Source organism: Schistocerca gregaria, chromosome 9 (genome assembly GCF_023897955.1).
Source record: "Schistocerca gregaria isolate iqSchGreg1 chromosome 9, iqSchGreg1.2, whole genome shotgun sequence".
NCBI classification, from domain to species: domain Eukaryota; kingdom Metazoa; phylum Arthropoda; class Insecta; order Orthoptera; family Acrididae; genus Schistocerca; species Schistocerca gregaria.
Genome location: NC_064928.1, coordinates 215775380 through 215791369, shown reverse-complemented (window position 1 = coordinate 215791369; position 15990 = coordinate 215775380). Strand labels below are relative to the sequence as shown.

At 41.9% G+C, this 15990-nt stretch overlaps 1 protein-coding gene across 1 annotated transcript in view; it reads left to right on the top strand.

Moving 5' to 3' along the window:
* Window positions 1-5948: 5948 nt before the first annotated feature.
* LOC126291993 (uncharacterized) overlaps window positions 5949-15990 on the top strand; it is a 177248-nt gene continuing 167206 nt past the window's right edge. Inside the window, exon 1 of the mRNA XM_049985766.1 lies at window positions 5949-6158. The gene's annotated coding sequence lies outside the window, so the exon portion shown is untranslated. The remainder of the gene's footprint in view (window positions 6159-15990) is intronic.

The following is a 15990-nucleotide window of genomic DNA, read 5'->3' as shown; positions in this document are numbered from 1 at the left end:
GGATAATGCACGACCGCATGTTGCAGGTCCTGTACGGGCATTTCTGGATACAGAAAATGTTCGACTGCTGCCCTGATCAGCACATTCTCCAGATCTCTCACCAATTGAAAACGTCTGGTAAACGGTGGCCGAGCAACTGGCTCGTCACAATACACCAGTCACTACTCTTGATGAACTATGGTATCATGTTGAAGCTGCATGGGCAGCTGTACCTGTACACGTTATCCAAGCTCTAACTGAATGCCCAGGCTTATTAAGGCCGTTATTACGGCCAGGGGTCTTGATTCTGGGTACTGATTTCTCAGGATCTATGCACCCAAATTGCGTGAAAATGTAATCACATGTCAGTTCTAGTATAATATATTTGTGCAATGAATACCCGTTTATCATCTGCATTTCTTATTGGTGTAGCAATTTTAATGGCCAGTAGTGTATTTACGCCTCAGCCCCCTTGTAAGCGGCCATCTTTACGTACTGTTTGCTCACGGTGGAATTCAGCAGCGTAAAAAAAAAAAAAAAAAAAAAAAAAAAAAAAATGCCCAACTTAATTTGCTATTATCTATGCAAGTATTTTGTTTGTTATTAAGTAGCAAAACTACACTCTGAAGAAGCTCTTGCTTTAGTTGACGTTTTTGGATTCAATTGCTTTGATGCAGTCCCTCACGAGTATGTCATAGAAGCGCTTGCAACCTACGTCCTCTCAGTTATTTTCTCGATGTATTCCAGTCTGTGTTTTCCACTACAGTTTTTCCCCTCTACAACTCTCAAGTACCATGGAAGTCATTCCCTGGTATCTTAACAGATGTGCTATCACCTTGCTCCTTCTCCTTGTGATTGTTTTCCATATACTGCTTTCCTCGCTAATTCTCTGGAGAACATCCTCGTTCCTTACCTTATCGGTCTACCTAATTTTCAACATTCTTCTCTAGCACCACATCTCAAATGCTTAGATTCTCTTCTTATCCGGTTTTCCCTCAGTTGATGTTTCACTACCGTACAATGGTGTGTTCCAAATGTACATTCTGAAAAATTTCTTTCTCAGTTAAGGCCGATGTGTGATACTCGCTGACTTCTCTTGCTCAGGAGTGCCCTTTTAGTCAACGCTAGTCCGTGTCTTACGTCCTCCTTGCTCCCTCCGTTGTGTGTTATTTCGCTGGCTATGTAGCAGAATTCCTTAACTTCATCTACTTCACCAATATTATGTTCCTCGCTGTTCTCACTTCAGCTGCTTCTCATTACTTTCGTCTTTCTTCGGTTTTCTCTCAATCCATATTCTGTATTCATTAGACTGTCCACTCCATTCACCAGATACTACAATTCGTCTTCACTTCCGCTGAGGATAGTAATCATCAGCGAATTTTATTATTGATATCCTTTCACCTTGAATTTCATCACCACTCTTGAACCTTTCTTTTATTTCCCTCGTTGCTTCTTTGATGTATGTAGTCAACAGTAGGGGCGAAAGACTACATCCTCGACTCATCCTTTTTAATCCGAGCGCTTCGTATTGGTCGTCCACTCTTGGACCTTGTACACATTTTATATTGCCCGTATCCCCCTATTATTTACACCACATTTTCTCAGAATTTCGAACATATTGCACCATTTTACACAATCAAATGGTTTTTCCAGGTCGACAAATCCTATGAACGCATCTTGATTTTTCTTTAGTCTTACCTCTATTGTCAATCGCAACGTCAAAATTGCGTCTCTGGTGCTTTCACCTTTCCTATAGCCAAACTGATCGTCATGTAACACATCCTCAATTATTCTGTCAGTCATTCTTGTCAACAACTTAGATGTATGAGCTGTTAATCTGATTGTACCACAGTTCTCGCACTAGCCGGCTTTTTCAGTCTTCGAAATTTTGCGAATCATGTTTTTCGAAAGTCAAATGGTGTATCGCCATAATCATACGAGGGAAGTAGTTATAAAATTTTATTGTAACCAAATAGGAAACTTACAAGTACATCATTTTTCGACATAATCTCCTTGCATTCCAAGGCACTTGGTCCATCGTTGTACAAGCTTCCTGAAACCTTCATAAACGAAAGTTCTCGGTTGAGCTGCGAGTCAGGAATGCACCGCTTCTTTTACTGCTTCGTCCGATGGCCCCTTAATGCCTCTGTGACTGGACCAAACAAGTGATAGAAGGAACAAGATCGGCACTATATGGAGGATGATGATCCAGTACTTCAAATTTGAGTTTCTGGAGCGCTTCAACAGTGTGGGCAGCAGTATGCGGTCGGGCATTGTAGTGCAACAACGCAACGCCTTTTGACAGCAATCCTCGGCGTTTGTTTCGAATTGCGGGCTTTAGCCTGGCAGTAAGCATCTCACTGTAACGTACACTGTTTATTGTTGTGCCTCTTCCCCTGTAATGTTCCAGTACTGTACCTAGTACGTCCCAAAAAACCGTAAGCATCAGTTTTCTTGCAGACGGTTGGGTCTTGAACTTTTTCTTGCACTGCGAATTTGGATGTTTCCATTTCATAATCTGCCGTTTACTCTCCGGCTCTTAATGATGGATCCACCAGTGATGATATTGTCTAAGAAGTTGTCCCCTTCGTTACCATAGCGATCCAAATGTTTTTTTGCAGATGTCCAAGCGCGTTTGTTCATGCAACTGTGTGAGTTGTGTTGGGACCCACCTTGCACAAACTTTATGAAACCCAAGTCTGTTGTGGATGATTTCGTAGGCAGAACCGTGACTAATTTGCACACGGTGTGCCACTTCGTCAATAGTCAATCGTCTAAGAGAATCATTTCACGTGAACGCTCAATGGTTTCTTCATTTGTGGCGGTTAACGGTCGTCCGGCTCCATTGTGCGTAGCAGTTGTGCGACCATTTCGGAATTTTTCAGTCTATTCGTAGACACTCCGTTGTGGCAAAGCACTGTTCCCGTACTGTACCGAAAGTCTTGGATGAGTTTCGGCCCCTGATAAGCCTTCAGACCACAAAAAACGGATCTGTGAACGTTGCTCTTCTTTGGTGCAAATAGACAGCGGAACAGCCATGATTAACAGCACGGCAGCGATAACGAAAATTGCAAAGATATAACAACAAATAAACAAAGCACGCGTCATCATCGTAAGGCGATAGTACTACCAAAATAAAGAAAAATATAACTAAATTGCGGGTAATAGAGTCAATGTGAAGTGTTTAGCTTTTGCAGATGACCTTGCAATCCTCACAAATAATAGAAAAGAAGCCACTAACGCCATAGAGAAGTTACACGAATTTGCACAAAGAACTGGCCTGCAAATCTCCTATGAGAAAACATAGTACACAGAAAGAGTGCCACAAGACAAATTGCCTATTGTGACAACCCATTGGAAAATCTTGCAAGTACCACATTTTAAGTACCTGGGAGAAATCATCCAGCCGTCAGAGATCAAACTAAAGGCCAATGAGGAGAGATTAAAAAAAAAAAACTACAGAAAACATATAAACTCACGAAGAACTATTATAACAAAAAGTCCATATTCATTAGCGCAAAACACAGGCACTACAACACTGTCGATTTCCGGAGGCACTGTATGCATATGAAACAACACAAATAGGTAGCAAACTAAAATCAAAGAAATAGAGAAACAAGAAAGGAAAATTCTCAGAAATTTCTTTGGCTCTATACAAGAGCAAGAAATCTGGAAGAAGAATTATATAAATACACAGACAACATTACGGATATAATAAGGAAAAGAAGAATGCAGTTGTACGGACATATCCACAGGATGAATGAAAGCAGAATTTCAAAGCGAATTCTTAAAGTCATCAACTCAGGCAGGGGAAAAACAAAATGGATAAAAGAAGTCGAAGAGGACATCGAACTGAAATCCGTAACATCATCAAAAACCATAAATTTGACACCACAACACAGAAAAGACCAGAATGCAAATGGACAGCGTAGCAAAATAAACAACACAGTAAACACATGAAGAAAATTTGGGCTCAGAAAAAACATAAAGAATCATCATAAAGGAATTAAAGTTCAAACGCTCTCTTTAAATGGTAATAATCGAAAATAATAATAATAATAAATTGCGGGTAAGGGAATGCAGCTTTGCTGTATGGTTAAATGATGATGGCGTCCTCTTGGGTGAAATATTCCGGAGGTAAATTAGTCCCCCATTCGGATCTCCGGGCGGGGACTACTCAAGAGGACGTCGTTATCACGAGAAAGAAAACTGGCGTCCTACGGATCGGAACGTGGAATGTCAGAGCCATTAATCGGGCAGGTAGGTTAGAAAATTTAAAAAGGGAAATGGATAGGTTACAGTTAGATATAGTGAGAAGAGACAGCTGCAAAATACTAACGCGAATGCTTTACAGACGAATGGAAAAACTAGTAGAAGCCGACCTCGGGGAAGATGAGTTTGGATTCCGTAGAAATGTTGGAACACGTGAGACAATACTGACCCTACGACTTATCTTAGAAGCTAGATTAAGGAAAGGCAAACCTACGTTTCTAGCATTTGTAGACTTAGAGAAAGCTTTTGACAATGTTGACTGGAATACTCTCTTTCAAATTCTAAAGGTGGCAGGGGTAAAATAGAGGGAGCGAAAGGCTGTTTACAATTTGTACAGAAATCAGATGGCAGTTATAAGAGTCGAGGGGCATGAAAGGGGAGCAGTGGTTGGGAAGGGAGTGAGACAGGGCTGTAGCCTATCCCATGTTATTCAATCTTTATATTGAGCAAGCAGTAAAGGAAACAAAAAAAAAAAAAAAAATCGGAGGAGGTATTAAAATCCTTGGAGAAGTAATAAAAACTTTGAGTTTCGCTGATGACATTGTAATTCTGTCAGAGACAGCAAAGGACCTGGAAGAGCAGTTGAACGGAATGGACAGTGTCTTGAAAGGAGGGTATAAGATAACATCAACAAAAGGAAAACGAGGATAATGAAATGTAGTCGAATTAAGTCGGGAGATGCTGAGGGCATTAGATTAGGAAATGAGACACTTAAAGTAGTAAAGGACTTTTGCTATTTGGGGAGCAAAATGACTGATGATGGTCGGAGTAGAGAGGATATAAAATGTAGACTGGCAATGGCAAGGAAAGTGTTTCTGAAGAAAAGAAATTTGTTAACATTGAGTATAGATTTAAGTGTCAGGAAGTCGTTTCTGAAAGTATTTGTATGGAATGTGGCCATGTATGGAAGTGAAACGTGGACGATAAATAGGTATTGAATAGTATTGGGGAGAAGAGAAGTTTGTGGCAAAACTTGACCAGAAGAAGGGATCGGTTGGTAGGACATGTTCTGAGGCATCAAGTGATGACCAATTTAGTACTGGAGGGCAGTGTGGAGGGTAAAAATCGTAGAGGGAGGCCAAGAGATGAATACACTAAACAGATACAGAAGGATGTAGGTTGCAGTAGGTACTGAGAGATGACGAAGCTTGCACGGGATAGAGTAGCATGGAGAGCTGCATCAAACCAGTCTCAGGACTGAAGACAACAACAACAATTGACTTATCCTGGTACATTCTGCACACCAACGAGAATAGTCGTTTTGCCGCCACTGCCCCAATGATTTTAGAAATTATTATGTCATCTACCACTTATGCCATATTCGATCTTCAGTCTTCCAAACCCCTTTTAAATTCTGATTATAATAGTGGATCCCCCATCTCGTCTATGTCGATTCCTGATTCGTCATCAGACGAGTTTCCCCTCTCATACGGGCCTTCAGTGTACTCTCTCCACCCATCCGCCCTCTTCTCTGCATTTAACAGTCCCCACTGAGCTACATGCATATTACTTTGAAATCCGGCTGGGGACTGCGGGCCACATGACTGCACGCAGCCTGCGGGCCGCAGTCTGACGACCTCAGGCCCTCTGCAAGACGAGCTGATAGCGCTGGCCTGGTGCGGCCGACAGAGGTCTCTCGGGCTGTTTGTTTCGCTGTCGCGGCTATTAGTCAGCGTTCCGCCATGACAGCACGTGGTCGGGCGGCAAGAAGCAGCCGTCCGAGCCTTCCAGCCATCTGCAGAGCGCCTACGTCCGCTCCACGCACTGAGAAAGAAGCGTTGCGAGAAATCGACTCTTCGAAGCTGTTGGACTTACGTTTTTGATGAAATTCGCCGTGTCTGTCTGGAATGCGTTTCGGGTATGGCTTTCCGCTATTGAAGAGCTCCAGCTCTACTATCACGTTAAAGGTAAGACCACGCTACAAATAAGCGCAGGCCGCTGTGGCCGAGCGGTTCTAGGCGCTTCAGTCCGAAAACGCGCTGCTGCTACGGTCGCAGGTTCGAATCCTGCCTCGGGCATGGATGTGTGTGATGTCAGGTTAGTTAGGTCGAAGTAGTTCTAAGTTCTAGGCGACTGATGACCTCAGATGTTAAGTCCCATAGTGCCTACAAGGGAATCTCCCCATTGCACCCCCCTCAGATTTAGTTATAAGTTGGCACAGTGGATAGGCCTTGAAAAATCGAACACAGATAAATCGAGAAAACAGGAAGAAGTTGTGTGGAACTATGAAAAAAATTAGCAAAATAAACAAACTGAGTAGTCCATGCGCAAGATAGGTAACATCATGGATAGTATGAGCCCAGGAGCGTCGTCGTCCCGTGGTTAGCGTAAGCAGTTGTGGAACAAGATGTCGTTGGTTCAAGTCTACCCTAGACTGAAAAGTTTAACTTTTTATTTTCAGACAATTATCAAAGTTCAGGCACTCACACATAATGAACTTCGCTCACCAAAATTCCAGGACATGTTCCGATTTGCTTGGACATATGCAGGATTTGACGGTCTACACACGGAAAAATTTGAAAACGTTAAAAACATATGTTTTAACAGAGCACAGGGAAAACTGTGCGACTGTGAAACTGTTGCATTCATTTGTTGCAGTTTATGTTACAAACTCTTATGTTTTCATCACTTTTTTGGGAGTGATTATCACATCCACAACAAAACCTAAGTCGGGCAAGGTAGAAGAATCTTTTTACCCATTCGCCAAGTGTACAAGTTAGGTGGGCTGACAACATATTCCTGTCATGTGACGCACATGCCGTCACCAGTGTCGTATAGAATATATCAGACGTGTTTTACTGTGGAGGAATCGGTTGACCTATGACCTTGCGATCAAATTTTTTTGGTTCCCGTTGGAGAGGCACGTCCTTTCGTTTACTAATCGCACGGTTTTGCGGTGCGGTCACAAAACACAGACACTAAACTTATAACAGTGAACAGAGATGTCAATGAACTGACGGATAGATCATAACTTTGCGAAAATAAGGAAAGTAAACTTTTCATTCGAGGAAAGACTTGAACCAAGGACCTCTCTTCCCGCAGCTGCTCACGGGACCACGGCGCTCCTGAGCTCACGATGTCTTTGATGTTCCCTATCTTAAACATGGACTACTCAGTTTGTATATTTTGCTTATTTTTTTCATAGTTCCACACAACCTCTTCCTGTTTTCTCGGGTGATCTGTGCTCAGTTTTTCAAGGCCTATCCACTGTGCCAACTTATAATCAAATCTGATGGAAGTGCGATGGGGAGGTTCCCTTGTTAGTGGAGCACTGTGAATAGGGTGACTAGACGTCCGGATTAATCCGGACATGTCCTCCTTTTTAGCTCTTTGTCCGGGCGGATTTTTACAGTGTCCGGCCTTTTCATAAAGTTGAGCATAATACAGTTAAATTTACAATTCGTCCTGTTCTATTGCTCTAGTCTTAAGTACTTTATCTATTGGCACAGCCCTCGTGATAAACACGCACGAAGGCGGTGTTAATAGGTGGCACCAGGATCGTCGATGCTATCGTTGATCGACCTATAAGCGAATGCAAATATCGATTATTTAAAATTTTCGTTTCGTATCTTCGCTTTGTATTGGCTTGGCTTCCTGAGGTGCACGTGTGATTTGTGAGAGTAAGTTTTAACCGAGTGAGTTACGCAAAATATTTGGCTATGCCTAAACGAAAGTGTACATTTTCTGATGTCCTATCCCGCAAATATCCGGATTTCAGAAAGGGAGTAATGAATTTGAAGCGGAATGTAAGATATCTGGAGCTGGTTCGTACGTCTCAGTGACCAATAAAGATAAGAAATAACTCGACAGATTAACTGTCATGGTTTTATTTCATTGTTTCATAGACATTCAATTTATTTGTATACGGAAGGTTAAAGTGCAGTTTACATGTCGTCAGCTGGTGCTTGAATTGTAGATGTTGGTAGCGGTGAAGGGAGGTAAATGGTCTCAATTTTTCGCTTTGTAAACAATTCCGTGCTGTTGACATAACAAAACAATTGACGCCACACTGTCACCACAATCAATGTTTTTAATTTTTTTTATATTGCTCATTTAACCACCACCTGACCATCAGTAGCAATTAACTACTAGTTTCCCGGTAATTCCCGGCAGTCACGTGCCTTGTCCAAAACTGACGGGTTGTATCCTCATCTGCAGTTGACCCGTTTGATGTGTCCTCTTTTTTTGTTTTCTTCCTTCGTCCTGCTTTTTGAAGCTGTTGGTCTTCCTTTACAAACAATTGCGCCTGGTCACCCTAACTGCGAAGCAAAGCTCAACAACCGGCCAACTATGACGAGCGGTGCGGCGTTAGTCCTGTTAACCGTTAGTGCGGTGTACAGCGACTCATATACATGTTTATTCGGACAGACGTGATGTACGAAGTTCGTTCAAACAATTTCGGAACTTTGTCCACAACATTTTTTTACACTCACCTTTTACTGACTGTGAACAGTCTCTTTCAAAATACTCTCCTCCAAGGACTTAGAGAAAGCCTTTGACAATGTTGACTGGAATACTCTCTTTCAAATTCTGAAGGTGGCAGGGGCAAAACACATGGAGTGAAAGGCTATTTACATTTTGTATAGAAAGCAGATGGCAGTTGTAAGAGTCGAGGGGCATGAAAGATAAGCAGTGGTTGGGAAGGGAGTGAGACAGGGTTGTAGCCTCTCCGCTATGTTATTCAATCTGTATATTGAGCAAGCAGTGAAGGAAACAAAAGAAAAGTTCGGAGAAGGTATTGAAATCCATGGAGAAGAAATAAAAACTTTGAGGTTCGACGATGACATTGTAATTCTGTCATAGACAGTACTTGGAAGAGCAGTTGAACGGAATGGACAGTGTCTTGATAGTAGGATATAAGATCAACATCAACAAAAGCAAAACAAGGATAATGGAATATAGTGGAATTAAGTCGGGTGATGCTGAGGGAATTAGATTAGGAAATGAGACACTTAAAGTAGTAAAGGAGTTTTGCAATTTGGGGAGCAAAATAACTGATGATTGTCGAAGTAGAGAGGACATAAAATGTAGACTGGCAATGGCAAGGAAAGCGTTCCTGAAAACAATTTGTTAACATCGAGTATAGATTTGAGTGTCAGGAAGTCGTGGCTGAAAGTATTTGTTTGGAGTGTAGCCATGTATGGAAGTGAAGCATGGATAATAAATGGTTTGGACAAGAAGAGAATAGAAGCTTTCGAAATGTGGTGCTACAGAAGAATGTAGAAGATTAGGTGGGTAGATCACGTAGCTAATGAGGAGGTATTGAATAGGATTGGGGAGAAGAGAAGTTTGTGGCACAACTTGACCAGAAGAAGGGATCGGTTGGTAGGACATATTCTGAGGCATCAAGGGATCACAAATTTAGCATTGGAGGGCAGCGTGGAGGGTAAAAATCGTAGAGGGAGACCAAGAGATGAATACACTAAGCAGATTCAGAAGGATGTAGGTTGCAGTAGGTACTGGGAGATGAAGAAGCTTGCACAGGATAGAGTAGCATGGAGAGGCGCATCAAACCAGTCTCAGGACTGAAGACAACAACAACAACAACAACAACAGATACACCGTTCCCACCGCCATTTCCACTTCCGGAAGCAGTCTTCGTACGCCGCTTGCTAGTTAACGCGAAGCGACGTCTGTTAATTTTCTTTCTTCTCGTCTACGGTTACAAATCTTCGGACTTTCAACGGCGTTACCAATCGTGGAAATAAAAACTAAGTCTGCGAGGGCCAGGGATGGAGAGTACGCAGAATGAGGCAGCACGGTGATTCCGTCTTTTGGTCAATAGTCACGCACTTCTTGATTGATAATTTCAATGAAGTTTTCGATTTTTTTTGTTTTAGCTCGACTTGCTCAATACAAAAATAGATAGAAAACTGTATTGAAATTAACAATCAAGAAACCGAATGGAGGCATAAAATATTACGAAACAACCAGAAATTACACAAGACCACTAGCTATACCACTAGCAAAAATTACAGAAATTGCAGCAAGATAAACAAAACTGGTTGTAACCATACAATGTCGCTGGTACATTTGTCAAATAAGCTGCCACATATATTTTACTCTAGAGAAAAGGAAGACAATCTGAAAATTATATCAGATAACAAGTTGTATCTAATAAAACCAAACGTTCTTACTCTAGGAACACTAATGAAATGTAATTAAAACGAAAAGACAACGACAGAACCACGATAACACGTTGTTGTTGTGGTCTTCAGTCCTGAGACTGGTTTGATGCTGCTCTCCATGCTACTCTATCCTGTGCAAGCTTCTTCATCTCCCAGTACCTACTGCAACCTACGTCCTTCTGAATCTGCTTAGTGTATTCATCTCTTGGTCTCCCTCTACGATTTTTACCCTCCACGCTGCCCTCCAATACTAAATTGGTGATCCCTTCCTCTAATCAAGTTGTGCCACAAACTTCTCTTCTCCCCAATCCTATTCAATACTTCCTCATTAGTTATGTGATCTACCCATCTAATCTTCAGCATTCTTCTATAGCACCACATTTCGAAAACTTCTATTCTCTTCTCGTCCAAACTATTTATCGTCCATGTTTCACTTCCATACATGGCTACACTCCATACAAATACATTCAGAAACGACTTCCTGATACATAAATCTCGCTGAAAATCAGTGATACGTTTATAATGGCGTCTTTGTCGCCTTAGAGGAATTCTTAACTGACACCAGCTCACGGCGTTCATTGTCAAAAGTAACTAACACTCACGTCCGTCACAGTGAGTATTTAAGACAAACCTGATTTGCTTCCCCACAGGGCACTATTAGCTCCACACTTACACGTCTGGAGAGAAATTTCATCAGATGTAGAAACTCGCCTGTCAACTTTCATTTATCTTGCACAACTCCTTCTTGGTGCTGGGACTATTTTCCGTTAGTGTATACAGAGAGTTACAAAAAGGTACGGGCAGACTTTCAGGAAACATTCCTCACACACAAAGAAAGAAAATATGTTATGTGGACATGTGTCCGGAAACGCTTACTTTCCATATTAGACCTCATTTTATTACTTCTCTTCAAATCACATTAATCATGGAATGGAAACACACAGCAACAGAACGTACCAGCGTGACTTCAAACACTTTGTTACAGAAAGTGTTCAAAATGTCCTGCGAGGATACATGCATCCACTCTCCGTCGCATGGAATCCCTGACGCGCTGATGCAGACCTGGAGAATGGCGTGTTTTAACACAGCCGTCCACAATACGAGCACGAAGAGTCTCTACATTTGGTACCGGGGTTGCGTAGACAAGAGCTTTCAAATGCCCCATAAATGAAAGTCAAGAGGGTTGAGATCAGGAGAGCGTGGAGGCCATGGAATTGGTCCACCTCTACCAATCCATCGGTTACCGAATCTGTTGTTGAGAAGCGTACGAACACTTCGACTGAAATGTGCAGGAGCTCAATCGTGCATGAACCACATGTTATATCGTACTTGTAAAGGCACATGTTCTAGCAGCGCAGGTAGAGTATCCCGTATGAAATCATGATAACGTGCTCCACTAAGCGTAGGTGGACGAAACTAAAATGAGCTCTAACATGGAAATTAAGCGTTTCCGAAAACATGTCCACATAACATCTTTTCTTTATTTGTGTGTCAGGAATTTTTCCTGAAAGTTTGGCCGTACCTTTTTGTACCACCCTGTATACGGGGCGACGATTATTGAACAGTTGTTGTTGTTGTTGTTGTTGTTGTCTTCAGTCCAGAGACTGATTCGATACAGCTCTCCATGCTCCTCTATCCTGTGCAAGCTGCTTGATCTCCCAGTACCTGCTGCACCCTACATCCTTCTGAATCTGCTTAGTTTATTCATCTCTTGGTCTCCCTCTACGATTTTTACCCTCCACGCTGCCCTCCAATACCAAATTGCGATCCCTTGATGCCTCGGAACATGTCCTACCAAGCGATCCCTTCTTCCAGTCAAGTTGTCACCACAAATGTCTCTTCTCCCCAATTCTATTAAATACCTCCTCATTAGTTATGTGATCTTCTGTAGCACCACATTTCGAAAGCTTCTATTCTCTTCTTGTCCAGACTATTTATCGCCCATGTTTCATTTCCATATGTGACATATAAATCTATACTCGATGTTAACAAATTTCTCTTCTTCAGAAACGCTTTCCTTGCCATTGCCAGTCTACATTTTATATCCTCTCTGCTTCAACCATTATCAGTTATTTTGCTTCCCAAATAGCAAAACTCCTTTACTACTTCAAATGTCTCATTTCCTAATCTAATTCCCTTAGCATCACCTGACTTATTTCGACTACATTCCATTATCCTCGTTTTGCTTTTGTTGACGTTCATCTTATATCCTACTTTCAAGACACTGTCCATTTCGTTCATCTGTTCTTCCACGTCCTGTGTTGTCTCAGACAGAATTACAATGTCATCCGCGAACCTCAAAGTTGTTATTTCTTCTCCAAGGATTTTAATACCTATTCCGAATTTTTCTTTTGTTTCCTTTACTGCTTGCTCAATATACAGACTGAATAACATGGGATAGGCTACAACCCTGTCTCACTCCCTTCCCAACCACTGCTTCCCTTTCATGTCCCTCGACTCTTACAACTGCCATCTAGTTTCTGTACAAACTGTAAATAGCCTTTCGCTCCCTATTATTGAACTATATGAAATAATCGTTACAACGTGTGAACGGTTTGCGTCAGGACGTACAAACTGCACTGTGTGCGCATTGTTGTTTGGTTTAGGGACGAAGCCCAGTTTCATTTAGATGGGTTCGGCAATAGGCAAAACTGGTGCATTTGGGGGACTAAAAATCCGCATTTCGCGATCGAGAAGTCTCTTCACCTTCAGCGGGTGACTGCGGTGTGCAATGTCGAATCACGGAATAATCGGTTCGATATTCCTTGATGGCACGGCGATTACCGAACGGTGCGTGAAGGTTTTAGCAGATTATTTCATCCCCATCATCCAAAGTGACCCTGATTTCAACAAGATGTGGTTCATGCAAGACGGAGCTCCACTTCGTCGAAGCAGGAGAGTGATTTCCTGGAGGAACACTTTGGGGACCGCATTCTGGCTCTGGAGCACCCAGAGGCCACTGGCTTGGTCCTCGTTTAGCCACCATATTCTCCGCATCTGAACACATGCTGTGGGGTTGTATTAGAGACGAGGTGCACAGCAGTAACCCCAAAATAGTTGCTGAGCTGAAAACAGACTGTCAGGAGATCATCAGCATCGATGTTCCGACACTTCATGCAGAATTTCGCTATTCGTCTGCGGCACATCATTGCCAAAGACGGCAGGCATATCGAACATGTTATAACCTAAACCCAAGTATTTCTTGTGACGTTTACACGTTGACTGAAGTGTGTGCAACGCCGTAGTTTGTAACTAATTTACATTTTTGTCGTATAATTCAGTAATTATCACCCTGTAAATGATACAGCAGGAAACGTCGAAAGCTCTTTAACACTGTTCGCAGAACATGCGGTTGCATGTAAGAAAGTAACAATGCCAGAATGGCATGCAGAGGCTTGATGAATGCCGCAGGCTGTGGCTGTTGACCCCGAAGGAAAATTAGTGTGACATTTTGCGCAAGTATAGGTAAAGAAATGCACTGCTGTACAACTACACTTTTGATGACGTATTGCTGGAAACAGTATCTGCCGTAAAATACTTCGGAGTAACTATTTAGAGCTACCTTAGGTGGAATGGCCACATAAAAGAAATACGGGGTGTTCAATAAGTGTTTCCGCAGGGTCGTATGATTGTTAGCTGCGCGTGCCGTATGCCGCAGTGAATATACCGAAATAAAACTCAGTGAAATACAAGTTATTAATTTACTGAATATTCATTTTGACTTACAAATTTTCACATTAAATGTTGAAAGTGTCCCCCTGTTGTTAATACACAATTCAATTTGTCTAATTATGTTTCCAAACACAAGCTGTAACATTCCTTCAGTAAGAGAAACAGTGAAAGTAGATATTGCAGTTATCTATTCATCAATGGATTTTGGACGGTTTTTTTTAATAGACATTTGCTTTCGCTGCACCCCAGAAGAAAACGTCAGGTGGTATTAGGTCGGGCGATCGTGAAGGACATAGTCCCTGTGAAATTATGCCATCACCAAAAACATCAGCAAGCAGTGACATTGAAACGCGAGCTGTATGCGCGGTTGCACCGTCTTGTTGAAACTAACCGTTCAGTATTTAACTTAACACAACTTCTCCTATGAATGCGTACAGAATAACACTGCAGTAACGTTGTTTGTTTATTATATGGGACCCATAATCCGACGTCTAGAAATAGCAATCCAAACTCCTATTTTCACAAAATGAAGTGATTCCCCACGGATTTCCAGTACTCCACATACGAGAATTATGCGAGTTCATGTACGCGGATAAATGAAACCGCGCCTCATCAGTGAAAAACGTTTCATTACGAATATCTTTTCCATTTTGTTGAACGAAATTTTTGAACCATTGACAATAATGCAGTCTCTTGCCATGACCAGTATTTTTCAGTTCTTGCACGGCTGCCACTTTGTATGGGAAAAGTTCTATTTTTTTCCTTACAGCTGTGTGGGCCGTTCCGACACTAACATCGATTTCCTGGGCGAGTTTTCTTGCTGACTTGTTCGGACTCATGGACATTTTATCCGAAATATCGAGTAGTTTATATGCTCAGACTAAACGTTAAGACGACCACTTCTCGGTGCATCTGTCACTGAAGCCGTGCTTCTAAATTTGTTAATCAAATCTCGCACAGTATCGCGATGTGGGAGTATTGTCTCTGGGAAAACTGAATTAATGTTTGACGAACCGAAACTGTGTATTTCTCGCCAGCTTTGAACACTTGTTCGACTAAAAATACACGTTCTTCAATGGTTAGCACTTTAACAGTGCCAAAAACGAAACAAACAAACAAAGAAACTAAACTTAAACGTTCACGTCAACACGTAACGACACGCACCTACGTTACTACTTACGCTGTCTGAGATAAACGAAACAGTGGAATGTTGGGAGAGTCCACTTGAAGGGGAGTAACTCAGGCAGGCGAACAATTATACGGCACTGCGGAGAGACTTTTTCGACACCCCATAGTAGTTGTTGTTTTGTTGTTGTTGTTGTGGTCTTCAGTCCTGAGACTGGTTTGATGCAGCTCTCCATGTTACCCTATCCTGTGCAAGTTTCTTTATCTCCCAGTACCTACTGCAACCTACATCCTTCTGAATCTGCTTAGTGTATTCATCTCTTGGTCTCCCTCTACAATTTTTACCCTCCACACTGCCCTCCAATGCTAAATTTGTGATCCCTTGATGCCTCAGGTCATGTCCTACCAAGCGATCCCTTCTTCTAGTCAAGTTGTGCCACAAACTTCTCTTCCCCCCAATCCTACTCAATACCTCCTCATTAGTTACCTGATCTACCCACCTAATCTTCAACATTCTTCTGTAGCACCACATTTCGAAAGCTTCTATTGTCTTCTTGTCCAAACTATTTATTGTCCATGTTTCACTTCCATACATGGCTACACTCCATACAAATACTTTCAAAAACGACTTCCTGATACTTAAATCTATACTCGATGTTAACAAATTGTTTTCAGAAACGCTTTCCTTGCCATTGCCAGTCTACATTTTATACCCTATCTACTTCGACCATCATCAGTTATTTTGCTCCCTAAATTGCAAAACTCCTTTACTACTTTAAGTGTCTCATTTCCTAATCTAATTCCCTCAGCATCA